Source organism: Hyla sarda, chromosome 1, assembly GCF_029499605.1.
Source record: "Hyla sarda isolate aHylSar1 chromosome 1, aHylSar1.hap1, whole genome shotgun sequence".
Classification (NCBI taxonomy): Eukaryota; Metazoa; Chordata; class Amphibia; order Anura; family Hylidae; genus Hyla; species Hyla sarda.
Window position 1 is genome coordinate 305,051,248 of NC_079189.1, and position 27,235 is coordinate 305,078,482.

Genomic DNA, 27,235 nt, shown 5'->3' on the forward strand with positions numbered 1-27,235 from the left:
CCCCCCATAATGCCCCATATATAACTGTTGGCCCCCATATATAGTTGTATGCCCCTATAATGCCCAATATGGTTGTATATGAGGGCAGTATAGGGGCCTACAATCCTATATAAGGATGCAGTATGGGAGCATATAACTGTTGTAGCCCCCCATATATACTTAATTGTTCCCCCTGTGCTCTCATATAGCTGTAGACCCCTTCTCCTGTATATGTCCCATGTATAGTTATAGGTGTCTACATATATAGTTGTATGAGTATAGGGGCATACAACTATATATGGGGGCAGTAAGGGGGCCTACACTGTTGTAGGCCTCCAAACTGCCCCAAATATAGTTATTGGTCCTCTCTGTGCTTCCATATCCCAATACGCCATTTTTGTCGGAACATGATGAATTAGCACTGCAACACACACAGTATTTTTACAGCAGTAGCTAATTGTGGGGCCATATCACCAGCTGCCCAGCCAACCAGTCGTACTGCTGCTTCTGTGCGCAACCACGCAATGGAGGCGCAGTGGAGTTGTGAAGCTGACACCAACTATATTTATTTGCTGTCCTGGTGCTGGGTGCCTTTTCCTGCCTACTGTGTCCATGCCAGGGTTCAGGTTTGTTCTCTACAGTCCTGAAATCCCTTGGCATCCTGTTCCACTCCTCAGGATGTGATGACAGGGGGTCACAAGTTACAGGCAGCCACTGCTTACTGACTTAAAGTGTCCATGGCATCAGCTGCGACTTTAAGACCATGCAGTACGGGCCGTGGCTACTTTAAGAAAAGTACTGGAGCTGGATCCCTTACAGATCCATCTCTACCTCTTAAGAAGGCAGACACCTGGTTAAAGGGGTTGCCTAAAGCAGATAACCCTTTTTACCCTTCTTGAACCTTCAAAAAGGCTCAATGTTAGGGGAGAGTAAAGTTGTTAAGCTCAATGTCCTCAGGCGCATCCAAGATGGCATTGATCAGGGCAGAGTGTCCTTGTTTCATGGACTCTTCATTATGACATAAACGACTGTCCATACTGTTGGTATGGTTACTACAGTTGCCTATTACTGTTGCATTCCTCATTCGTAATAAAGATGTTACATGTACAGGCCTTTGTATTTGTGTGGTGTCCCAGTACCGCATTTCATACGGTACTTATCTATTTATGGGTCCCCATAGCCAGAGTCCCTAGGACGTAGGGATCCCTGTAATCTAGTCTACCCCTGGTTCTATGTTAACGTATAATTAGTTAGCGTATAATTAGTAATTTATGCTTAGATAATATAAATAGTATAGTATAAATGTAAATAAATGGTTTATTACTTGTTTCCATGGTGTCGCAGGGCCTTCGGGTCATGTGATGCGTTCCAAGCCTCACTCTGGAATGCGTTCCAGGCCTCACTTTGGTATCTCTAGCCTCGTTTTGGTTTTATAATGTATATAGATCCTGTGACGTAAGCAATCCCATCACACCATGTAAGGTGAATGGCAGATGTTTGGACCAATCAGATTTGCCACGCCCCCTGCCCATATAAGGGAGCGGCGGCCATGTTTATCTCTCTTACCTCGTGGGCTGTCAAGCAAGCAAGATCTGTACAGCAGTAATCGCAGTGAGTTAGGCCCGAGCCTTGCGGCAACGGCTGAACAATTATAATTATAGAGTGTATCACCTCCCAAACACTCTGCAGCATCTCCGGACCTAATACCTCCCCTAAATCCGGACGGATCTGCAAATCTCTTCCTAAATTACGAGACTTATTGTCTAGCTCAATGGTCCGCAACTACTGCCAGTCGCTAAGTAACCAAAGGACTGTTTGTACGAGACTGTTACTGTGCCGTGAATATTGCAAGCACTTCAGTAAACGATATTCAAGTTCAAATCTCCTTGTGGACCTTCAGTTATTTTATGCACCTATCGTTACTGGGAAGGGCAGCGATAGGCCGGAACACTGATTCAGCATACCAGCCCTCAGCCTGGCGTCACGAACTCTTCTAGGGTTAACATTAACCCCTTATATACCTATACCATACCACCACTACCATACACCCCCCAAGGGCTACCACATTTGCAATATGCATCTTTGGGGTCCAAAAATTGCCCAAAAATGTTATAAGGTATTGCATTGTGAGAAGTTTTCTAATATATATTTGTTTAAGTGGTATTCCTATCATATACAAGATATATGACAACTACACAAGCAATATATCATTTTACTTCAAAGAAGTTCATAGGAGACTTCCGGTTCCGGTGCAGGGGATGCAGGACGTGTAAGGGAAGCGCTCCCGTCCATCAGGCCTCGATCTGCATTGTACCGGCACATACCGGCAACTCAGAGGGCTCCGAAGCTCACTCCTCGCCTGCAGATTACACAGCGCATGGACCACGACCTCCAACGCGGTCCTCCGCCATCAGCCGAAAGACCCGCTCCCTATACAGCAAAAGCACGGCGCTCCCAAAATGGCTGCCGAGCCATCTTCCCCGTCACCTGCAGACTCACCTCAGCCTGACTGCGCAGAGAGGGACCTGGGCGCAGCAACAGATATCCAGACTCCGCTCTCCTCCTCCTGCACAAATGTCTCCTCCGGCCCACAGCGCTCCACGGACTTGCAGGTCAGTGACTACCACAACTATACTACAGACATTGATTATCAGCACCTGGCCGCTGAGATGTCTATACGCATGGCGGCCAGCATGAAACTTATAGTTGAGGAGGCTTTAAAAAGTGCACTCCAGCACCTTCAACTGGAGATCTCTGATCACACAGTCAGGATAGGTGAAGCGGAACAGAGAATTTCCTCTATAGAAGACAATGAAACCCGCACTTCCAATAAATTGCGTGCAGCTGAAGTGGAACTTGCTAGACTATCTGATAAAGTGGAGGACTTGGAAAATCGGTCCCGCCGTAACAACATGCGAATTGTGGAGGTTAAAGAATCCATATTGCCACAGGATCTACAACGTTTCTGTGAACGCGACCTGCCAAAGGCACTAGGCATGTCTCACCCCTGTAGGGTGGAACGTGCACACCGCATAGGTCCCGCTCCAATGTCCGTACAAAGGGACTCTGACCCGCTGGCACACCGCCCCGCCAAGTAATTCTCCGATTTTTAGACTTCAATGATAAGGTGGATCTGCTGAGAGCATATCGCAGACTATCCCAACCACTTGTTATACAAGGCATGCGCCTCCTCCTGTTTGAGGATTTTTCGGTGGAAGTGGCGAAAAAAAGGAGGGCATTCAGTACCATTTGTACGTCCCTGCATAAGCGCAACAGACGGTTCCAGCTACAGTACCCGGCCATACTGAGAATATTCCACGCGGACGGGACATCCTCGGTGTATAACACTCCAGAAGCGGCTGTGGCTGCGTTGAACCTATCACGCTCCCCCTCCAGGGGTCATACTTCCCTGCCCAGGAGATCTGGCAGCCGTTCCTGTTCACCTAGAGAATATAGACACCCCAGGTCAAGGGTTGGGGTATCACCTGGCCCACCGGGTCCGACGGACCGTAGAAAAAGACCCCGCTCACCTCGAAGACGTCGCAAGAGCGGTCGCCAGTCTTCACCAGACTGAGGACCTGGACATCCTGGATGTCACATTTTCCACAGATCCCTCCAGAACGCTGACTTGCGATTCATACTCTGCACTCACTCTACAATTGGGACTCCATGGCATTGTGATGCGCCAACTGTCCTCATCATCCTGATAAAAGGAGTGCTACAGTTGCTGACCCTTTTTTTTTCTCTCCTTCTTTCTCACTGCTTTCTTTAGTCCCCTCCCCCTTTTGCCATCCCTCTTACCTTCTCACCTTTTCCTCCCTCCCCCTACTTGCTTATGCCCCGCCGGGTTTTATTCTTTGTTGGTGACTGTTGAAATAAATTTCTTCTTGCCATAGGGAGAGGCCGAGGCACGGGGGTGAGGTGCTGTATTACTATGGGGTTGCATGTCAACTCGTCTGAGTTTTACACTGATCCTGTCTCACCTGAAAAAAGGAAGTCACTTAACCCAATTTATATTGCTTCCTGTGAGAGAGGGACATGTCTAGGGTACTTTGTAATTGCCTTATGTTGTTATACGAGGTTACGGGTTCTGTTTATTGAACACTTATTTTTGTTTTATTTCTATGTTCTAAGTTTAATGATGCCTGCTACATGGAGTGCCAGACCCACTGCTCCTGCTCCTGTGACACACACCATCCCTACCCCCCTATTCAAGACTACCAGCTCTATGACCTCTTCGAGTCAGGTACAATGTTAAGAATTTTATCCTGGAACATCAAGGGGCTGCGCGCACTGCAGAAGCGTGGACTTTTGTTACGTTATATAAAAAAACTGCGCCCTGATATAGTCCTGTTACAAGAGACCCATTTGTCTCAATCTGACTTTTTTAGGATGCAGCAGCAGTGGGTCGGTCATGTTTATGGGTCCTCTGCTGTTGATGGTAAAGCGGGGGTTCTGACATTGTTCCACAGATCATTTACACACACGGTACTTTCCCATACTGCAGACATGGATGGCAGATTGGCCCACCTTTTATTTGAACATAATGGGGAAGCCTATAGTCTATATAATATCTATGCTCCTAATGGGGAAAATAAGTCCTTTTTTGATGCCCTTCATGACCGGGTTCTAGCTGATGATAACGGACGGAAAATCCTGGGGGGAGACCTTAACACTTTATTAGATCCCTTGCTGGATAGGAAAAGTCGAATCCCATCCCAGTCTAACCCCCGCTCTCGTGATCGCATACTCCCGACATTTATGCAAACCTTAGCATTGGTGGATGCCGGGTGTCTTACTAACCCAGACGCAAAAGATTTTACTCACTTCTCTCACGCCCACCAATCTTGGTCTAGAATTGATTACATATTGACAGACCGACGACTCAGTGAACGTATAGAATCTGTGACCATAGGTGATCTCGCCATCTCTGACCATGCTCCAGTAATTCTCACCCTATATCCCACATATCCAAAAGGTACGGCCATCTTGTGGCGCTTCCCGTCCTTCCTGACTAAGGAGGAATCATTTGTTGAACTATTGAGGGTGTGGTGGTTAGAATTCACAAGTAACAACAGTGCACACCGTCCAGACACTACGCTTTATTGGGAATCGGGCAAGGCGGTATTACGAGGAAAATTGATTGCGCACTTATCAGCCCTGAAACGCAAAGCCCACATGCAATTTCAAAAGGCTAGTGACCGTTTACGATCGGTTTATGCAAGTTTTCTGCAATCCCCTAGCAATGCTAACAGAGAGGAATGGCATCAATCCCGTACTAGCTATGAATTATGGCTGGACAGAAAAGAAAGATTTCACCGCTCTCACCTTGAAGCCGACTTATTCCGCTATGGCAACAAAGCGGGTCGTCTCTAGTGTTGAGCGGCATAGGCCATATTCGAATTCGCGAATATTCGCGAATATATGGACGAATATTCGTCATATATTCGCGAATATTCGCATATTCGTTATATTCCCGTTTTATTTTCGCATATGCGAAAATTCGCGTATGCGAAAACTATCATATGTGCATATTAGCATATTCAAAATTAACATATGCGAAAATTAGCATATGCGAATTTTCGCACGCCAGTCTCACACAGTAGTATTAGAGCCTTCTTTACACCACACAAGCTGGAAGCAGAGAGGGGTGATCACTGTGATGTGTACTGTGAAAAAAAAAAAAAGAATATTCGTAATTACGAATATATAGCGCTATATTCGCGAAATTCGCGAATTCGCGAATATTTTCGATATTCGCAAATAATAGTCGAATTGCGAATATTCGTGAGCAACACTAGTCGTCTCATGGCTAGACTGGCGAAAGGTCACATTATCCCGTCCCATAGTACCACACTTAAAGACACCGCTGGCACACTACACCATAATCCCCACCAAATTAATAAACTCTTTGCAAGCTTTTATAAAAAAAACCTCTATGAAGACACCTCCTCTGATCCTTCATTGGGACGCTCCTTTCTCCAGAGCCTGGATTTACCTTGCCTGACGGAGGACCAGAGGGAATCCCTTAATGCCCCTATAACGGAGGAAGAAATCCAGTATACAGTAAAACGCTTACATAATGGAAAGGCTCCAGGTCCAGATGGCTACACAGGGGAATTTTTTAAAGCTCTATTACCCCAATTATCGCCAGTCCTCAAAGATTTATTTAACGGATACATGGATACGGGTCAGATCCCTAAAGAGGCAGCTATTGCACATATCAAGGTTCTGCCTAAACCTGGAAAAGACTTATCGGATCCGGAATCTTATCGGCCTATTTCTTTAATAAACCAAGATATTAAAGTTCTATCTAAGATCTTGGCGGATCGCTTGTCCAGGTTTATGCCGACATTAGTGGGAACTCACCAGGTAGGGTTCATTAGGAACCGCTCCGCTACCATGAATCTGAGGACAGTACTGGCGGTTCTGGATCGAGTCCGGCACCAGCCTCAGCCAGGGGAACAACCCGCTTTGCTTTCCTTAGATGCGGAAAAAGCTTTTGACCATGTGAGATGGGACTTGCTGTGGAGGGTGCTGGACAGGTTTGGAATAAGAGGAAGGTTTAAAGACTTTTTACTGGGAACCTACCGTTCACCAATGGCTAGGGTATATACCACGAGTATTCTTTCTGACCCTTTTCCCCTATATAGGGGCACTCGTCAAGGATGCCCTCTATCACCACTGCTTTTTGATCTAGCATTGGAACCACTGGCCAGACATTTACTTGATTCGGAGGTCTTTTCTGGAATAAAGGTTGGATCATCACAGTTTAAACTAACAATGTTTGCGGATGACGTCCTTCTGTTCCTTGATAAACCTTCCGATTCCCTCCCTAGGATTTTATCTTTCTTACAACATTTTGGCACTATGTCTGGTTATACTATTAATGTGGACAACTCTGAATTACTCCCCTTGGGTACTGCTCCACCTAGATGGTCTGCCCGAGAGTTAGATCTGGGGATACGGGTAGCATCCACATCAATAACATATTTGGGTATAAAAGTAGGTAAGACTATTGACACCCTATATCGCCTTAATTACCCCCCCTGATCTCAAAAATACTGACGGAACTTGGCAGGAAATGGGCAGGTATTCCACTCACTTTTATGGGGAGATGTCATCTCATTAAGATGGTGAGTTTTGCACGTCTTTTATACCCCCTAAAAACCCTTCCCTTACTGCTCCGCCACACTGATGTTCGTGTTCTCCAATAGGCCTTTACTAGGTTTATATGGTGTGGGAAGAGGCCAAGAATAGCCTTGCAGAAACTGACACTGTCTAAAAGAGAGGGTGGTCTTAATTTCCCCAATATCAGGGGATTTAACTTGGCATGCCTTTTTCGCTTTGTGGTTGATTGGCTGCACTGCTCCTCCTTCCATGTGAACTTTGGGTTGGAACGTGATTTAGCAGCTCCGTGGAACTTGGCTGCGTTGTTACATACTAGCTACTCCAAATTGCCTCCACTAATTAAACACTCTACTTTATTAAAGGATACCATTGTGACATGGAAGGAGGTCCGCAAATTACACCATCTGCCTTTCTTGGTCTCCAAACATCTCCCCCTCAATGGCCTACCGGAGCTACCAACAGGGATTTCCCGTCAAACGCTGTCGATTTGGGCAGATCATGGCATTCACATGGTTAGAAATCTTATAGATGTTGAGGGGCGTAGATGGCTTTCTCCGAGATCTTTGCTTGAAACTTATCACCTACCATCGTCTCATCTTCTCCCACTCAATCAAATATTCTCCTTCTTCAGGCATCGCTTAGGTGATCTGTCTAAAGAAGCGGATGACCACCCCCTAGATGATCTGTTAGGTTCCGGCCAGCGCAAATTGTCTATTTCAGAAATATACCCAACTCTTAGGCAAACTCTACTAAAATTTGACCCTTCCTCTCTGTTTGCTTCCTGGGCTAAATGGATACCGGAGGATGATATCTCGGATTGTATATTACAGGGATGGCAGAAGGTACTTACCCATGTAATCAACGAATGTTGGAGGGAAACTTACTTCAAATTTGCACACAGGGCCCTCTATGGATTTAACATATTGCCTTCCGCTGATTTCCCTGATAGAATAACGGCCTGCCCTAAATGTGCGACCCCCCCTAACTGATATGTGACATGGTGTCTGGACGTGTGCTTTCTCTCAGACTTATTGGAAAATGGTCCAAACCTATCTCAAGAATATTTGCCACATTTCACTGCCCCTGCGACCTAGGGTTTTTCTTTTCATCAACTGCGTCCGCCTGAACCAACCCGGGTAGGACTCCCCAAGGTACCCCCGCTAATTCACGTCATCTTATTGGTAGCGCTCCGTTGTATATTTGCCTCCTGGCTATCATCCTCAACACCCACACTTTCTGTTTTGATCCAACAACTAAAGCTCTTTTGCAAAGTGGACAAACTGGACACTGAATGCCTGTCACGATTCGGCTGGCTGGAGGTGGATCCTCTGTGCCAGAGAGGGATTGGCGTGGACCGTGTTGGTGGACCGGTTCTAAGTTGCTACTGGTATTCACCAGAGCCCGCCGCAAAGCGGGATGGTCTTGCAGCGGCGGTAGCAACCAGGTCGTATCCACCAGCAATGGCTCAACCTCTCTGACTGCTGAAGATAAGCGCGGTACAAGGGAGTAGACGAGAGCAAGGTCGGACGTAGCAGAAGGTCAGGGCAGGCAGCAAGGATCGTAGTCAGGGGCAACGGCAGGAGGTCTGGAACACAGGCTAGGAACACACAAGGAAACGCTTTCACTGGCACAATGGCAACAAGATCCGGCGAGGGAGTGCAGGGGAAGTGAGGTATAAGTAGGGAGTGCACAGGGGAACATACTGATTAAGCCTGCTGCGCCAATCAGTGGCGCAGTGGCCCTTTAAATTGCAGAGACCCGGCGCGCGCGCGCCCTAAGGAGCGGGGCCGCGCGCGCCGGGACAAGACAGACGGAGAACGGGTCAGGTACGGGAGCCGGGATGCGCATCGCGAGCGGGCGCCTCCCGCATCGCGAATCGCATCCCGGCTGGGAGTGATATTGCAGCGCACCCGGTCAGCAGGTCTGACCGGGGCGCTGCGAATGAGAGGATGCTGCGAGCGCTCCGGGGAGGAGCGGGGACCCGGAGCGCTCGGCGTAACAGTACCCCCCCCCCCCTTGGGTCTCCCCCTCTTCTTGGAGCCCGAGAACCTGAGGATAAGACTTTTGTCTAGGATGTTGTCCTCAGGTTCCCAGGATCTCTCCTCTGGGCCACAGTTTTCCCAATCCACCAAAAAAAATCTTTTCCCTCTGACAGTCTTGGAGGCCAGAATCTCCTTCACAGAGAAGACGTCAGATGAACTGGAAACAGGAGTGGGAGAAACAACTTTGGGAGAGAAGCGGTTAATGATGAGTGGTTTAAGGAGAGAGACATGGAAGGCATTGGGAATATGAAGAGAAGGAGGAAGAAGGAGTTTGTAAGAGACAGGGTTAATCTGGCACAAGACTTTGAAAGGGCCAAGATAGCGTGGTCCCAGTTTGTAACTGGGGACACGAAAGCGGACATATTTAGCGGAGAGCCATACCTTGTCTCCAGGAGCAAAAATGGGGGGAGTTCTTCTTTTCTTATCAGCAAATCTTTTCATCCGGGATGAAGCCTGTAAAAGAGAATTTTGTGTCTCTTTCCATATGGTGGAAAGATCACGAGTCACTTCATCCACAGCGGGCAAACCAGAGGGCAAGGGAGTAGGGAGGGGAGGAAGATGGTGACGGCCGTACACCACGAAAAATGGGGATTTAGCAGAAGATTCGGAGACTCTGAAGTTGTATGAGAATTCAGCCCATGGTAGAAGATCTGCCCAGTCATCCTGGCGGGAGGAAACAAAATGCCGTAAATAGTCACCCAGGACCTGATTAATTCTTTCTACTTGCCCATTGGATTGGGGATGGTAAGAAGAAGAGAAGTTTAATTTGATCTTGAGCTGTTTACAGAGGGCCCTCCAGAATTTAGACACGAATTGGACGCCTCTATCCGAGACGATATGCGTGGGCAAACCGTGAAGGCGAAAAATGTGTACAAAAAATAGCTTTGCCAACTGAGGCGCTGAAGGAAGACCAGGAAGAGGAATAAAATGTGCCATCTTGGAAAATCGATCAACGACCACCCAAACAACTGTGTTGCCACGGGATGAGGGCAAGTCCGTAATAAAGTCCATACCAATCTGTGACCAAGGCTGTTCAGGAACAGGCAGAGGATGAAGGAGACCAGCAGGCTTCTGGCGAGGAGTCTTATCCCGGGCACAGACAGTACAGGCCCGCACGAAATCAACAACACCAGTCTCCAGAGTCAGCCACCAATAAAATCGAGAGATGAGTTGCAAGGATTTTTTGATGCCCGCATGGACTGCGAGGTGGGAGGAGTGTCCCCATTTGAGAATCCCGAGACGCTGGCGTGGAGAAACGAAGGTCTTCCCTGGAGGAGTTTGCCTGATGGAGGCTGGAGAAGTGGAGATCAGACAGTCCGGAGGAATGATGTGTTGCGGAGAGACCTCTACTTCCGAGGCATCAGAAGAACGAGAGAGGGCATCGGCCCTAATGTTCTTGTCAGCAGGGCGAAAATGGATTTCAAAGTTAAAACGGGCAAAGAACAACGACCACCTAGCCTGGCGAGGGTTCAGTCGTTGGGCAGACTGGAGATAGGAGAGATTCTTGTGATCAGTGTATATGATAATGGGAAATTTTGATCCCTCCAGCAGGTGCCTCCATTCCTCAAGCGCCAATTTAATGGCCAGTAGTTCTCGATCACCAATGGAGTAGTTTCTCTCCGCCGGAGAGAAGGTCCTAGAAAAAAACCCACAAGTAACAGCATGCCCGGAAGAATTTTTTTGTAGAAGGACAGCTCCAGCTCCCACAGAGGAGGCATCTACCTCCAATAGAAAGGGTTTAGATGGGTCAGTGCTGGAGAGCACGAGAGCAGAAGAAAAGGCAGACTTGAGATGTTTAAATGCGTCTTCCGCTTGGGGAGACCAGGACTTAGGATTGGCATTTTTCTTGGTTAAAGCCACGATAGGGGCCACAATAGTGGAGAAGTGTGGAATGAATTGTCTGCAATAATTGGCGAACCCCAAAAAACGTTGGATAGCACGGAGTCTGGAGGGGCGTGGCCAATCTAAGACGGCAGAAAGTTTATCTGGGTCCATTTGTAGTCCCTGGCCAGAGACCAAGTATCCTAGGAAAGGAAGAGATTGACATTCAAAGAGACATTTCTCCATTTTGGCATAAAGTTGATTGTCCCGAAGTCTCTGAAGAACCATGTGGACATGCTGGCGGTGTTCTTCTAAGTTGGCAGAAAAAATCAGAATATCGTCCAGATAAACCACAACACAGGAATATAGGAGATCACGAAAAATTTCATTAACAAAGTCTTGGAAGACGGCAGGGGCGTTGCACAGGCCAAAGGGCATGACCAGATACTCAAAGTGTCCATCTCTGGTGTTAAATGCAGTCTTCCATTCGTCCCCCTCCCTGATGCGGATGAGATTATAAGCACCTCTTAAGTCCAGTTTGGTAAAGATGTGGGCGCCTTGTAGGCGATCAAAGAGTTCCGAGATAAGAGGTAAGGGGTAGCGCTTTTTTACCGTGATTTTATTAAGTCCGCGGTAATCAATGCAAGGGCGTAGGGAGCCATCTTTTTTGGACACAAAAAAAAATCCAGCTCCGGCAGGAGAGGAGGACTTGCGGATAAACCCCTTTTTTAAATTCTCCTGGATGTACTCCGACATGGCTAGAGTCTCTGGAGCAGACAGAGGATAGATTCTGCCCCGGGGTGGAGTAGTACCCGGGAGGAGGTCAATAGGACAGTCATAGGGCCTGTGAGGAGGTAAAGTCTCTGCTTGCTTTTTGCAAAAAACATCAGCATAGTCCATATAAGCCTTAGGAAGACCGGATACCGGGGGAACCACAGGGTCACGACAGGGAGTACAGGGAACCGGTTTAAGACAGTCCCTGAGACAAGAAGTTCTCCTGTGGACCAATCAAGGGTTGGGGAATGGCGTTGAAGCCATGGTAATCCAAGAAGAATTTCTGAAGTGCAGTTGGAGAGGACCAAAAATTCAATTTTTTCGTGATGGGGTCCGATGCACATTAGGAGAGGTTCCGTGCGGTAATGCACGGTACAGTCCAATCTTTCATTGTTAACAGAATTGATGTAGAGGGGTCTGGCGAGACTGGTCACCGGGATGTTGAACCTGTTGATGAGAGAGGCCAAAATAAAATTTCCTGCAGATCCGGAATCCAAGAAGGCCATAGCAGAGAAGGAGAAGGTAGAAGAAGATATCCGTACAGGCACAGTAAGGCGTGGAGAAGCAGAGTTCACATCAAGAACTGTCTCATCTTTGTGCGGAGTCAGCGTACGTCTTTCCAGGCGGGGAGGGCGGATAGGACAATCCTTCAAGAAGTGTTCGGTACCGGCACAGTACAGGCAAAGATTCTCCATGCGGCGTTGTGTCCTCTCTAGAGGTGTCAAGCGAGACCGGTCAACTTGCATAGCCTCCACGGCGGGAGGCACAGGAACGGATTGCAGAGGACCAGAGGAGAGAGGAGCCGGGGAGAGAAACCGCCTCGTGCGAACAAAGTCCATATCCTGGCGGAGCTCCTGACGCCTTTCGGAAAAACGCATGTCAATGCGGGTGGCAAGATGAATAAGTTCATGCAGGTTAGCAGGAATTTCTCGTGCGGCCAGCACATCTTTAATGTTGCTGGATAGGCCTTTTTTAAAGGTCGCGCAGAGGGCCTCATTATTCCAGGATAATTCGGAGGCAAGAGTACGGAATTGGATGGCGTACTCGCCAACAGAAGAATTACCCTGGACCAGGTTCAGCAGGGCAGTCTCAGCAGAAGAGGCTCGGGCAGGTTACTCAAAGACACTTCGAATCTCCGTGAAGAAGGAGTGTACAGAGGCAGTGACAGGGTCATTGCGGTCCCAGAGCGGTGTGGCCCATGACAGAGCTTTCCCAGACAGAAGGCTGACTACGAAAGCCACCTTAGACCTTTCAGTAGGAAACTGGTCCGACATCATCTCCAAGTGCAGGGAACATTGCGAAAGAAAGCCACGGCAAAACTTAGAGTCCCCATCAAATTTATCCGGCAAGGATAATCGTAGGCCGGAAGCGGCCACTCGCTGCGGAGGAGGTGCAGGAGCTGGCGGAGGAGATTGTTGCTGAAGCTGTGGTAATAGCTGCTGTAGTATCACGGTCAGTTGAGACAGCTGGTGGCCTTGTTGCGCTATCTGTTGCGACTGCTGGGCGACCACCGTGGTGAGGTCGGCGACAACTGGCAGTGGGACTTCAGCGGGATCCATGGCCGGATCTACTGTCACGATTCGGCTGGCTGGAGGTGGATCCTCTGTGCCAGAGAGGGATTGGCGTGGACCGTGTTGGTGGACCGGTTCTAAGTTGCTACTGGTATTCACCAGAGCCCGCCGCAAAGCGGGATGGTCTTGCAGCGGCGGTAGCAACCAGGTCGTATCCACCAGCATAGGCTCAACCTCTCTGACTGCTGAAGATAAGCGCGGTACAAGGGAGTAGACGAGAGCAAGGTCGGACGTAGCAGAAGGTCAGGGCAGGCAGCAAGGATCGTAGTCAGGGGCAACGGCAGGAGGTCTGGAACACAGGCTAGGAACACACAAGGAAATTCTTTCACTGGCACAATGGCAACAAGATCCGGCGAGGGAGTGCAGGGGAAGTGAGGTATAAGTAGGGAGTGCACAGGTGAACACACTGATTAAGCCTGCTGCACCAATCAGTGGCGCAGTGGCCCTTTAAATTGCAGAGACCCGGCGCGCGCGCGCCCTAAGGAGCGGGGCCGCGCGCCGGGACAAGACAGACGGAGAACGGGTCAGGTACGGGAGCCGGGATGCGCATCGCGAGCGGGCGCCTCCCGCATCGCGAATCGCATCCCAGCTGGGAGTGATATTGCAGCGCACCCGGTCAGCAGGTCTGACCGGGGCGCTGCGAATGAGAGGATGCTGCGAGCGCTCCGGGGAGGAGCGGGGACCCGGAGCGCTCGGCGTAAAAATGCCATAAGGACACTAAGACACAAATTTTTCGATAAGTGGCATGTGTTCATTGTCAATCATACGGCCTCGGAAATAGCTGATATTGTTCGTCCTTTCAGTCTCACAGAGTGGTATAGCCTGAGTTCTTTGGACAATACCTTGGGGGCCTTGAGACTCCCCCAGTCGTGATTAGATAACCCATCTTCTCTTTCCTCCACAGTCATTGCAGACTTTTCGTGGTTAAAGCACTCCATTATACTACCAATGTATTGTATCTTACCTTATGTGAATCTTGGTTCTGTTACTTTTTATTTGAAAATGTAATAAAATATGTTTGAAAAAAAAAAAAAAAAAGAAGTTCATAGTCTAGTATAAGCATTATGCTATATCCCTTTATACAAGGTCCCACGGGGGGATAAAACACCTTTGGGAATGATAGCCCTCTAGATGGAGACTCACTAAAACTTAACTTTTATTCTACTATTAAAATGATATGGGAATTTATAGAAAAAACCCACGTGAGGTTAAAACTATTAGTGCTGTTCCTTACTATGCGCTGGAGATATAATTATGTGGTTGTTTGTGGACATATATCTAGCGGGTATTGTTTGCCAATACAGGAGACCTCTCACGTCTATCCTGATAGATTTGTGTACTCTCCCACGTATTATCTCCCACTTTATAGGAGGTCTCTCACACCTTTCTTGTGAGATCTCCGACTTTACTGATGTTTGTGTGTGTGTACTCTGATACTTATCAGGTATCACCAGCTACATTTTCCTCTCATTGCATAGATTTTGGAAACAGCACTGTCTAAAACCCTACACCAGCCTCCCCTACATTTCACCAAACAATGGCTTTGTCAAGGGTTCATGAGGCTTGTTGCGGCTTGGACGCCCGTACGGCTTTTTATAATCTTTTAATCTTTTGTTTACTAGTCAAACCCTCCTGTCATGGGATCATCACATGACTCGTTCCATTCTGTGCGTGTTCTCGCGATCTTCCGCCTCGGTCTTACAATCTCGCGCAAACTCTTGCAACTCTGCGCATGACCGTTGACTTCTCCTCTATCCCGTTAGTTCGCTAGTGTGCATGCCCCCAGACTTAACCTAATTTCGCTCTGTTCTATCACCATTGCGCATGATCACTCATACATTTTATTCTCCTCCATATATGTGTTATAGTAGGCTTGGACCTCTGTTTATTGCATCAATTCGCCTGTTGTTGTTTTTCCTCCTCTTCATTTTTGTGTATCCTGCCCTATTGTCCTCTTGTTTATCTTATTCTGTATCATTTATAACCTTGCTTACAGTAATTATGCCACTCAGATATGCCACTATATATGTATACAGTCATTGCTGTTAATGTTGGCACCCCTGAAATTTTTCAAGAAAATTAAGTTTTTCTCACAGAAAAGGATTGCAGTAATACATGTTTTGCTATACAAATGTTTATTCCCTTTATGTGTATTTGAACTAAATCAAAAAAGGGAGGAAAAAAAGCTAATTGTACATAATGTCACACCAAACTCCAAAAATGGGCTGGACAAAATTATTGGCACCCTTTCAAAATTGTGGAAAAATAAGATTGTTTCAAGCATGTGATGCTCCTTTAAACTCACCTGGGGCAAGTAACAGATATGGGCAATATAAAAATCACACCTGAAAGCAGATAAAAAGGAGAGAAGTTCATGTAGTCTTTGCATTGTGTGTCTGTGTGTGCCACACTAAGCATGTACAACAGAAAGAGGACTTGAGAACCAAAATTGTGGAAAAATATCAACAATCTCAAGGTTACAAGTCTGTCTCCAGAGATCTAGATTTGCCTTGTCCACAGTACGCAACATTATCAAGAAGTTTGCAACCCATGGCACTGTAGCTAATCTCCCTTGGCGTGGACAGAAGAGAAAAATTGATGAAAGGTGTCAACGCAGGATAGTCCAGTTGGTGGATAAGCAGCCCCAAACAAGTTCCAAAGATATTCAAGCTGCCCTGCAGGCTCAGGGAGCATCAGTGTCAGCGCGAACTATCCATCAACATTTAAATGAAATGAAACGCTATGGCAGGAGATCCAGGAGCAACCCACTGCTGACACATAAAAAAGCAAGACTACATTTTGCCAAAATGAACTTGAGTAAGCCAAAATCCTTCTGAGAAAACGTCTTGTGGACAGATGAGACCAAAATAGAGCTTTTTGGTAAAGTACATCATTCTACTTTTTACCGAAAACAGAATGAGGCATACAAAGAAAAGAACGCAGTACCTACAGTGAAATATGGTAGAGGTTCAATTATGTTTTGGGGTTGTTTTACTGCCTCTGGCACTGGGTGCCTTGGGTCTTCCAGCAGGACAATGACCCTAAACATATGTCAAAAAGCACCAAGAAATGGATGGCAACAAAGTGCTGGAGATTTCTGAAGTGGCCAGCAATGACTCCAGATCTAAATCCCATTGAACACCTGTGGAGAGATCTTAAAATTGCTGTTGGGAAAAGGTGCCCTTCCAATAAGAGAGACCTGGAGCAGTTTGCAAAGGAAGAGTGGTCCAACATTCCGGCAGAGAGGTGTAAGAAGCTTATTGATGGTTATAGGAAGAGACTGATTTCAGTTATTATTTCCAAAGAGTGTGCAACCAAATATTAAGTTAAGGGTGGCAATCATTTTGTCCAGACCATTTTTGGTGTTTGGTGTGACATTATTAGTGTTGCTCGCGAATATTCGCAATTCGAATTTTATTCGCGAATATCGCATATTCGCGAATTCGCGAATATTCGCGAATATAGCACTATATATTCGTAATTACGAATATTCTTTATTTTTTTTTTTCACAGTACACATCACAGTGATCATCCCTCTCTGCTTCCAGCTTGTGTGGTGTAATTTTCGCTTATGCTAATTTTTGTATATGCTAATTTCCGCATATGTAAATTTTTGCATACGCGAAGTTTCGCATATGCGAAAATAAAACGAGAATATTACGAATATGCGAATATTCACGAATATATTACGAATATTCGTCCATATATTCTCGAATATTCGCGAATTCGAATATGGCCTATGCCGCTCAACACTAGACATTATGTCCAATTTGCTTTTTTTCCTCCCTTTTTTGGTTTAGTTCTGTTACGCTGAGCGCTCCGGGTCCCCCTCCTCCTCCGGTCAGCAGCGCTGACCGGAGACGCTGCTCTGTCGTGCCCGGCGGGGATGCGATCCGTCTAACGGGACGTGCCCGTCCACGGATCGCATCCCGTCCCACTCACCTGTCCCGATCTACTGCTGGGTCCCGGAGCGCGGCCCGCTCTTTAGATTTCAGATTAGGCTCTCAGATTTAAAGGGCCAGCGCACCGCTAATTGGTGCCTGGCCAAATCACCCTAATTAGCTTCCATCTGCTCCATGTGTATTAAAGTCTGCTTCCCCTTCTGTTCCCTGCCGGATCTTGTTGCCCTAGTGCCCTGAGAAAGCGTTTTGTGTATTCCAAGCCTGTGTATCCAGACCCTTGCCGTTGCCCCTCACTACGAACCATTGCTGCCTGCCCAGACCTTCTGCTACATCCGACCTTGCCCTTGCCTTGTCCCTGTGTACCGCGCCTGACTCAGCTGTCAGTGAGGTTGAGTCGCTATCGGGTGGAACGACCTGGGGATTATCTGCCGCTGCAAGTCCATCCCGCTTTGCGGCGGGCTCTGGTGAAAACCAGTAACCCCTTAGATTCCGTTCCCCTGGTACGGCCCACGCCATCACCTCACTGACACAGAGGATCCACCACCTGTGTCCTCTCCGCATACCAGTCCGGATCCTGACAGTAGATCCGGCCATGGATCCCGCTGAGGTCCCGCTGCCTAGTGTCGCTGACCTAACTACCATGGTCACCCAGCAATCACAGCAGATCGCGCAACAAGGACAGCAGCTGACTCAACTGACCTTTATGCTGCAACAGCTTCTGCCGCAACTACAGCAACCATCTCCTCCGCCAGCTCCTGCATCTCCTCCGCAGCGAGTGGCTGCTCCCAGTTTCCGCCTGTCTCTTCCAGACAAGTTTGATGGGGACTCTAAACTGTGCCCTGGATTCTTGTCCCAGTGTTCCCTACATCTGGAGATGATGTCGGACCAATTCCCTACTGAATGGTCTAAGGTGGCATTCGTGGTCAGTCTCCTGTCTGGAAAGGCTTTGTCATGGGCCACACCACTTTGGGACCGCAACGATTCCGCCACTGCTACTATCCAGTCCTTCTTCTCTGAAGTACGTAGTGTTTTTGAGGAGCCAGCCCGGGCTTCCTCAGCCGAGACTGCTTTGCTGAACCTTGTCCAAGGGAGTTCTTCTGTGGGCGAATACGCCATCCAGTTCCGCACCCTCGCCTCAGAGCTATCCTGGAATAATGAGGCCCTCTGCGCGACCTTCAAGAAAGGCTTATTCAGTAACATCAAAGATGTCCTGGCCGCATGAGAAATTCCTGCTAATCTGTCAGAACTATTTGGCCACCCGCATCGACATGCGTTTCTCGGAAAGACACCAGGAACTTCGTCAGGAAAAGGATCTTGTTCACTCCAGGCGGTTTTTCTCCCAGGTTCCTCTCTTCCAACGTCCTTTGCAATCTGTTCCTGTGCCTTCTGCCGAGGAGGCTATGCAAGTGGATCAATCTCGCCTGACCCTACAAGAGAGGACTCGCCGCCGAAACGAGAATTTGAGCCTGTACTGTGCAAGTACCGAACATTTCCTAAAAGACTGTCCTATCCGCCCTCCGCGTCAGGAGAAACGCACGCACCTAGTTCACGAGGGTGAAACGACACTTGGTGTGACTTCTGCCTCTCCACGTCTGACTGTACCTGTGCGGATTTCTCCTTCTGCCAACTCCTCCTTCTCAGCAGTGGCCTTCTTGGTTCTGCAGGAAACTTTATCTTGGCCTCTTTCGTTAATAGGTTCAGTATTCCAGTAACCCGTCTCGTCAGCCGCTCTTCATCTCTTCAGTAAACGGAGAGAAATTGGTCTGCACTGTGCGCTACCACACTGAACCCCTGCCCATGAGCATTGGACTTCACCATGAAAAAATAGAATTTTTTGTTCTGCCTAACTGCACTCCTGAAGTTCTTCTTGGCTTGCTGTGGCTCCAGCGTCATGCTCCTACCCTCGACTGGACCACCGGGGAGATCAAAAGTTGGGGTCCTTCTTGTCACAAGCGATGTCTCAAGTCTGCTTCCACTAGTCAAACCCCTGCGGCTTCTTCTTTTCCGGGACTTCCCAAGGCTTACCAGGACTATTCAGATGTATTCTGCAAAAAGCAAGCAGAGGTCTTACCTCCACATAGACCTTATGATTGCCCTATTGACCTTCTTCCTGGTACCACTCCGCCCCGTGGCAGGATTTACCCTCTTTCAACCCCGGAGACCCAAGCCATGTCGGAGTACATCCAGGAAAACTTAAAGAGGGGTTTTATTCGGAAATCTTCATCCCCTGCTGGAGCGGGGTTCTTCTTTGTTTCTAAAAAGGATGGATCCTTACGCCCATGTATTGACTACCGTGGTCTAAACAAGATCACCATCAAAAAACGCTATCCCCTGCCTTTAATCTCTGAACTCTTTGACCGTCTACGCGGAGCAAATATCTTCACCAAACTGGATCTAAGGGGCGCGTATAATCTTATTCTCATCCGCAAAGGTGATGAGTGGAAAACCGCTTTCAATACCAGAGATGGACATTTTGAATATCTAGTCATGCCCTTTGGGCTCTGCAACGCCCCTGCAGTCTTCCAGGACTTTGTTAATGAGATCTTTCGGGACTTATTGTATACCTGTGTTGTGGTCTACTTGGATGACATCTTGATTTTTTCCTCTAACTTAGAGGAACACCGTCGTCATGACCGTTAAGTGCTCCAAAGACTCAGTGAAAACCACCTATACGCTAAATTTAAAAAATTTCTCTTTGAATACAACAGTCTTCCTTTCCTAGGTTATCTAGTCTCTGGCCAAGGGCTTCAAATGGATCCTGATAAACTGTCTGCGGTTTTGGATTGGCCACACCCTTCTGGACTCCGTGCTATCCAACGCTTCCTGGGATTCGCCAACTATTATCGACAGTTTATTCCCCACTTCTCCACCATTGTGGCTCCTATTGTGGCTCTGACTAAGAAGAATGCTAATCCTAAATCTTGGCCTCCACAAGCGGATGAGGCCTTCAAACGTCTCAAAGCTGCCTTCGCCTCTGCACCAGTTTTGTCCAGACCTGATCCGTTGAAACCATTCTTCCTGGAAGTGGATGCTTCCTCAGTCGGAGCCGGAGTCATTCTTCTACAAAAAAAAAGCTACTGGATGGAACATTACTTGTGGTTTTTTCTCAAAGACTTTCTCTCTGGCAGAAAAGAACTACTCTATTGGAGATCGTGAACTCCTGGCCATCAAATTAGCACTCGAGGAGTGGAGACATCTTTTGGAGGGTTCCAAACGCCCCATTGTCATTTACACTGACCACAAGAATTTGTCTTACCTCCAGTCCGCTCTGCGTTTGAATCCTCGCCAGGCTAGATGGTCGTTGTTCTTTGCCCGCTTCAACTTCGAGATACACTTCCGTCCCGCTGACAAGAATGTCAGAGCCGATGCCCTATCCCGTGCTTCTGATGCCTCCGAGGCTGAAGCCCCTCTGCAGCATATTATACCACCTGAGTGCCTGGTCTCCTCTGCTCCAGCTTTACTGGGGCAAACCCCCCCTGGAAAGGCTTTTGTTCCTCCACGCCTTCGCCTCAGGATCCTCAAATGGGGCATTCTTCTCACCTGGCTGGTCATGCTGGCATTAAAAAGTCCATTCAGCTAATCTCCCATCTGTATTGGTGGCCAACACTGGAGAGTGATGTTACTGATTTTGTTCGGGCTTGTACTGTTTGCGCCCGGGATAAAACTCCTTGCCAGAAGCCTGCTGGACTCCTCCATCCCTTGCCCGTCCCTGAGCAACCATGGTCCCAAATTGCCATGGATTTCATTACAGATCTTTCTGATTCACATGGTAACACAGTCATTTGGATGGTCATTGATTGCTTCTCCAAGATGGCCCACTTTGTTCCTCTGCCAGGTCTTCCTTCCGCACCTCAGTTGGCTAAACATTTTTTCCTCCAAATTTTGCGCCTCCACGGACTTCCCACGCATATTGTTTCTGACAAAGGGCTCTCTGCACCCAGTTGAAGATTAAACAAAATTTTTCATCTGCCTACCATCCACAATCTAATGGACAAGTAGAAAGAGTGAACCAGGTTTTGGGCGGTTATCTTCGGCACTTTGTTTCTTCTCGCCAAGATGATTGGGTCGACCTCCTGCCCTGGGCCGAAGTTTCTTATAATTTTAAAAATTCTGAGTCCTCCGCTAAATCTCCGTTTTTTGTGGTGTACGGCCGTCACCCTCTTCCCCCCCTCCCGTTGCCCACTTCTTCTGGTGTTCCTGCTGTGGATGAGCTGACTCAGGATTTCCCCTCCATCTGGCGTGACACCCACGATTCTCTCCAATTGGCTTCCACCCGGATGAAGAAACATGCTGACAAGAGCAAAAGGGCTCCTCCCGTTTTTTCTCCGGGTGACAGAGTATGGCTCTCAAGCTACAAGTTGGGCCCGCAGTTCTTAGGCCCGTTCAAAGTCCTAAGACAGATTAACCCTGTGTCCTATCAGCTTCACCTTCCTCCCTCTCACCGCATTCCTAACTCTTTTCATGTCTCGTTACTTAAACCTGTTATCCTTAATCGTTTTTCTCCTAAGGTTCGTGTTCCTGTCCCTGTCTCCGGTTCCTCTGATGTCTTTTCTGTCAAACAGATCCTCGCCTCCAAGGTGGTCAGAGGTAAAAAAAATTTTTTGGGGTGGATTGGGAGAATTGCGGTCCTGAGGAGAGATCCTGGGAGCCTGAAGCCAACATCTTAGACAAGGACCTCATTGCCAGGTTTCTTGGCTCCAAAAAGAGGGGGAGACCAAAGGGGGGGGGTACTGTTACGCCGAGCGCTCCGGGTCCCCCTCCTCCTCCGGAGCGCTCGCGGCGTCTTCTGCCCTGCAGCGCTCCGGTCAGCAGCGCTGACCGGAGACACTGCTCTGTCGTGCCCAGCGGGGATGCGATCCGCCTAACGGGACGTGCCCGTCCGTGGATCGCATCCCGTCCCACTCACCTGTCACGATCTCCTGCTGGGTCCCGGTGTGCGTGGCCCCGCCCTCTAGGGCGCGCGCGCGCCGGGGCTCTCAGATTTAAAGGGCCAGCGCACCGCTAATTGGTGCCTGGTCCAATCACCCTAATTAGCTTCCATCTGCTCCATGTGTATTAAAGTCTGCTTCCCCTTCCGTTCCCTGCCGGATCTTGTTGCCCTAGTGCCCTGAGAAAGCGTTTTGTATTCAGACCCTTGCCGTTGCCCCTGACTACGAACCATTGCTGCCTGCCCAGACCTTCTGCTACGTCCGACCTTGCTCTTGCCTTGTCCCTGTGTACCGCGCCTGACTGTCAGCTGTCAGTGAGGTTGAGTCGGGTGGAACGACCTGGGGATTACCTGCCGCTGCAAGTCCATCCCGCTTTGCGGCGGGCTCTGGTAAAAATCAGTAACCCCTCAGATTCCGTTCCCCTGGTACGGCCCACGCCATCACCTCACTGACACAGAGGATCCACCACCTGTGTCCTCTCCGCATACCAGTCCGGATCCTGACAAGTTCCAATGCACACAAAGGGAATAAATATGTGTATAGCAAAACGTGTTACTGTGATCGTTTTCTGTGAGAAATACTTAATTTTCTAGAAAATTTCGGGGGTGCCAACATTTACGGCCATGACTACATACCTATGTCCTACATTGTGGCTATAGATCTTTATATATGTTTTTGGTATATAGCATCTTCCATACAAGGTATATGGGCAAGAATAGACATAATTAAAGGGGTACTCCGGTGGAAAACTTTTTTTTTTTTTTTTTTAAATCAACTGGTGCCAGAAAGTTAAACAGATTTGTAAATTACTTCTATTAAAAAATATTAATCCTTCCAGTACTTATTAGCTGCTGAATACTACAGAGGAAATTCTTTTCTTTTTGAAACACAGAGCTCTCTGCTGAATCACGAGCACAGTGCTTTCTGCTGACATCTCTGTCCATTTTAAGAACTGTCCAGAGTAGGAGAAAATCCCCATAGAAAACAGCTGCTCTGGACAGTTCCTAAAATGGGCAGAGATGTCAGCAGAGAGCACTGTGCTCATGATGTCAGCAGAGAGCACTGTGTTCCAAAAAGAAAACAATTTCCTGTGTAGTATTCAGCAGCTAATAAGTACTGAAAGGATTAAGATTTTTTAATAGAAGTAATTTACAAATCTGTTTAACTTTCTGGCACCAGTTGATTTAAAAAAAAATTAAAGTTTTCCACTGGAGTACCCTTTTAAATACTGGGTTCCTTCACATAGGGGGCTAATTATTAATTCTCAAGTTGTTATGTTTAGGGAATCTCCATCTCATTCTACCTCACATTATATTCCATATTTCTTTTTGTATTCCATAGATATACTTTTTTGCAGGAATGTTGTTGGTATTATAAGATCTTGCAAATGTTTTTATATACTCCCATATGATGTTTTAAGGGGCCTAAGGTCTTGCTTATTACTCACTCTCAAGGTTATACAGAGCAGTTGTTATGCAGTCTATCTTTTATGTCAATCATGTCGGAGACAATTTTATTAGAGCTGGTGTCTGGATAGGATATATGGTTCTTAACAAACTTCTTCTTAACTTTCACTATTGGTGATCATGTGGAATAGTATTTATCTGCTTAATTGTTACCTTAGCTTATTTTGTGTTGATTTGGGTGATTTTTGAAAATGTTCATTTTTTTTAATTTAATTTTTTTTATAGGAAACCACCGCAGTGTTCTCCTGTATCCAACATCCAAAGTCCTCCAGTCCCAATCAGGTAAATATCTGTTCCTTTCATATTTGCTATAGTGCTATTAATTTATTTCAGATTGATTTTTATTTGTGTCTCCTCATATTGTATTACAAGCATCCCTGTGGGTTTATTATTTTCTATTATTGTTGGTTCTTTGTTCGAGTTCTTTTATCTTAAGTCAGAGTATGAGAAGCCTTAATTTAACCCAAATGCTTGTTTACTGTTTAGTCTGAGAATCCATCTTGCTTCTTCCCGTACTAGGGCTTTATCTAAATCTCCTTTTTTCGGACCTGCTTTGAGTTGGCATAACCCCCAAAATGTCATTGCTTCTATGTTGCTATAGTGAAATGAGTTTGTATGCCTTGCTATTGGTGTATCTGCTCTTGTGCATATTGTACTAAGATGTTTATTGACTCTTTTCCTCAATTCTTGGGTAGTTTTCCCCACATATAGTTGGGGACAGGGACATTGTGCAATGTAAATCACATTCCGACTACTACAGTTTATGAATTGTCTTATTTCCATTTGTCCGCTGGATTTTGGAAGGTTTTCATTTTTGGTATCACCTTGTATGTGGAACAGTGACCACATAGGAATGATCCGGTTGGCGGTTTAGGTAGCCATGTGTCCACTTGTTCTTTATCCATCTTCTAATAACTATGTACCAGTAGGTCTCTGAAATTTGGCCCTCTTCTATATGTTATACTCGGTCTTTCTCCTAGTCCCAGATCTGGATCTAGTCTCAGTAAGTGCCAATGAGATTAGAGGATTCTCATTAATTGTGATGGTTCTTCTTTTGGTCTCGTGCTGTTATCTAGCAAGGTGGGTTGTTTGCTGTATTTTACTCTGTGGTAAGCCTTCTTCATCCAATTTTTTTGGGTACCCTCTTTGATGAAACCTCCTCAGTAGGTTATTGCTCTCTTTCATAAAGTTGTCTTCCTCTGAACAGCTCCTATCCCTCAAATTTTGTCCTATGGGGATACTGTGTTTGGGGTGTGGGGGGTAGGGTGCCAGCTCTTCCAATGCAGGAAGATGTTGGTCACTGTTGGCTTACGGTATATGTCAGTCTGTATATGATTGTCGTTATCAATATATATTGTTAGGTCCAGGAAATGTATTGCTCTTCCACCAATCTCCACTGTAAATTTCATTCCGATGCTATTGTTGTATAATGCATCTACAAACTCATGCTTCCCCCGTTCCAGAAAATTAAAATATCGTCTATGTATGTACCCCAGTATAGAATGTGCTGTGTACAGGGCTGGACTGGCCTAGCGGGATACCGGGAAAATTCCCGCTAGGCTGCGCGCCCTCTGGGCCGGCAGTGTCTGGAGGACAGGCTGCCTGAGTCCCGACAAATCAATGTATCAGTCTGTCAGGACCTGTGTGCTCGGCAGCTGCAGCATTACACACAGGTCCTGAGATGCCTGACAGGCTGATACAGTGAGCGGAGGTCCGGAGGACTGGGGGCTACAGAGTCTGTACTGGGAGCTGTACAGACAAGACACTCACCTCGGCCTCTACTCTCTGCCTTCTCACTGCTCCTGGTCCCTCCTCCTGCTCTTCCTGTCGGCACATTGACTGCAGCTGCTCGGGGGAAGATCTACTATGCAGGGTGAGAGGAAAGGGGACCTAATGCTATTACTATGTAAGTGAAAGGGGTGAGAGTCATGTTATGGAGTGTGTGATGTGTGGGGGGGGGGGGGCTGGAGAGGGGGGACCTGTAATGTGGGGGGCTGGAGAGGGGGGACATGTGATGTGGGGTGCTGGAGAGGAGGGACATGTGATGTGGGGGGGGGGACCTGTGATGTGGGGGGGGAGCTTGAGAGGGGGACCTGTGATGTGGGGGGGGGGGGGCTGGAGAGGGGGGGACCTGTCATGTGGGGGCTGTTATGTGGGGTGGGGGGTGGCCTCTAAGGAGAGAAGACCTGCTGTTACTACCTTGTAAGAGAGGGGCACTTTGGTTTTCTTTTATTGCAATTTAAGTTGTTAGTTAATGAAAAATAATAAATATTTTTTTATATTTAACTACAGTTAAGGGGAATGTTTTATCAGTTTTATGCTGCCTAAACAGTGGGCAGCATAAAACTGGTGCAGGCATCACGATCCCAGGACACTAGGAAAAACACTGAGACACTCGGTCAGTCAGAGTAATCTTAGTTTGAAAATCCTGCTGAAACCCCGGAAATTAGTCCCTGGGGCTGGTCCCAGCGGGGCAGGTGACGTATCGCTCCCTATGCCAATGGTCTCCAAACTGTGGACCTCCAGATGTTGCTTAACTAAAACTCCCAGCAAAACTACAATTCCCAGCATGCCCAGACCATTTTTGGAACAACTAGCAGTCCACAGTTTGGAGCCCTAGTCCCTATACAGTTAAATTCCTCACTTCTGCACTACTGCTGGAATTCTGTTCCTGGTATCTGGCACTTCCGGGTTAGGTGACGTGACGTTATACATTGCTTCGGCCCATAACTGAATGAGCAGCTGTGTAACGTCACCTAACCCAGAAGCGCTAGACACTGGGAACTGAATTTCGTGATTCTGGCGGTAGCGCAAGAGCAAGGAAGAAAGGTTTTTTTTTATACTGTCTTCTCCAAGTGGATTTTACATAGCGTTAATACCACATTTCTCTCTTGTATGTTAACTTCAGAGCGCAGCCACAACATAGCTCTCTTATGGAGGCCTGGCAAATCAAATGTCAAGCTTCCCTGTCCCTTCCCTGCAGCCGGCGGCTGCCACAATGACACAATGCTGTGGGGCTGGTATGATCATTTTTCCAGGGTTCGTTTTTAGCCCCAGTTTTGCCCTGGGTGGGGAGAGAGATATAGCTAGCTAAGGCTGCATTCACACCACAATTGTTACATACCGGATCTGGCTGGGAGATGTGAAAACCAGGCGATCCCGTATCTCAGCCGGGCCTGGCCCACATCTCATTTGAATGAGCCGACCGGAGTCAGATAATGACTCCAGTCGGCTCAGTTTTGCCCCGTATCCAGTTTTGTGACCGTACTTAAAACTGTAGTATACCGCGGTTTTAAGTCTGGTCACAAAACCGGATATGGGGCAAAAATAAGCCAACCAGAGTCACTTTTTGACTCCGGTCGGCTCATTCAAATGAATGAGATGGGGGCTGGGATGGGGGCTGAGATAAGGGAGTGCCTGGTTTTCACATGTCCCTATCGGATCCGGTCCCGTATGTAACAATCGTGGTGTGAATGCAGCCTAATGTGGAATGGAGGTAGAAGTGGGAAGAAGCCTGCCTACCTACCTAATATATTAAGGCTGAACATTTACTTAGCTAAGAAGGGGAGAGGGAAGGGGGCACCTTTGTAGTGTTGGTATCTATCTGTATATGATCACTGT

General features: G+C 47.5%; 1 long non-coding RNA gene across 1 annotated transcript in view; it reads left to right on the forward strand.

The window, feature by feature from the left end:
• Nucleotides 1–27,235, forward strand: part of LOC130270566 (uncharacterized) — an 83,806-nt gene that overhangs the window by 14,235 nt on the left and 42,336 nt on the right. Inside the window, exon 2 of the long non-coding RNA XR_008843553.1 lies at nucleotides 23,840–23,896. This is a non-coding gene — a long non-coding RNA (uncharacterized LOC130270566). The remainder of the gene's footprint in view (nucleotides 1–23,839; nucleotides 23,897–27,235) is intronic.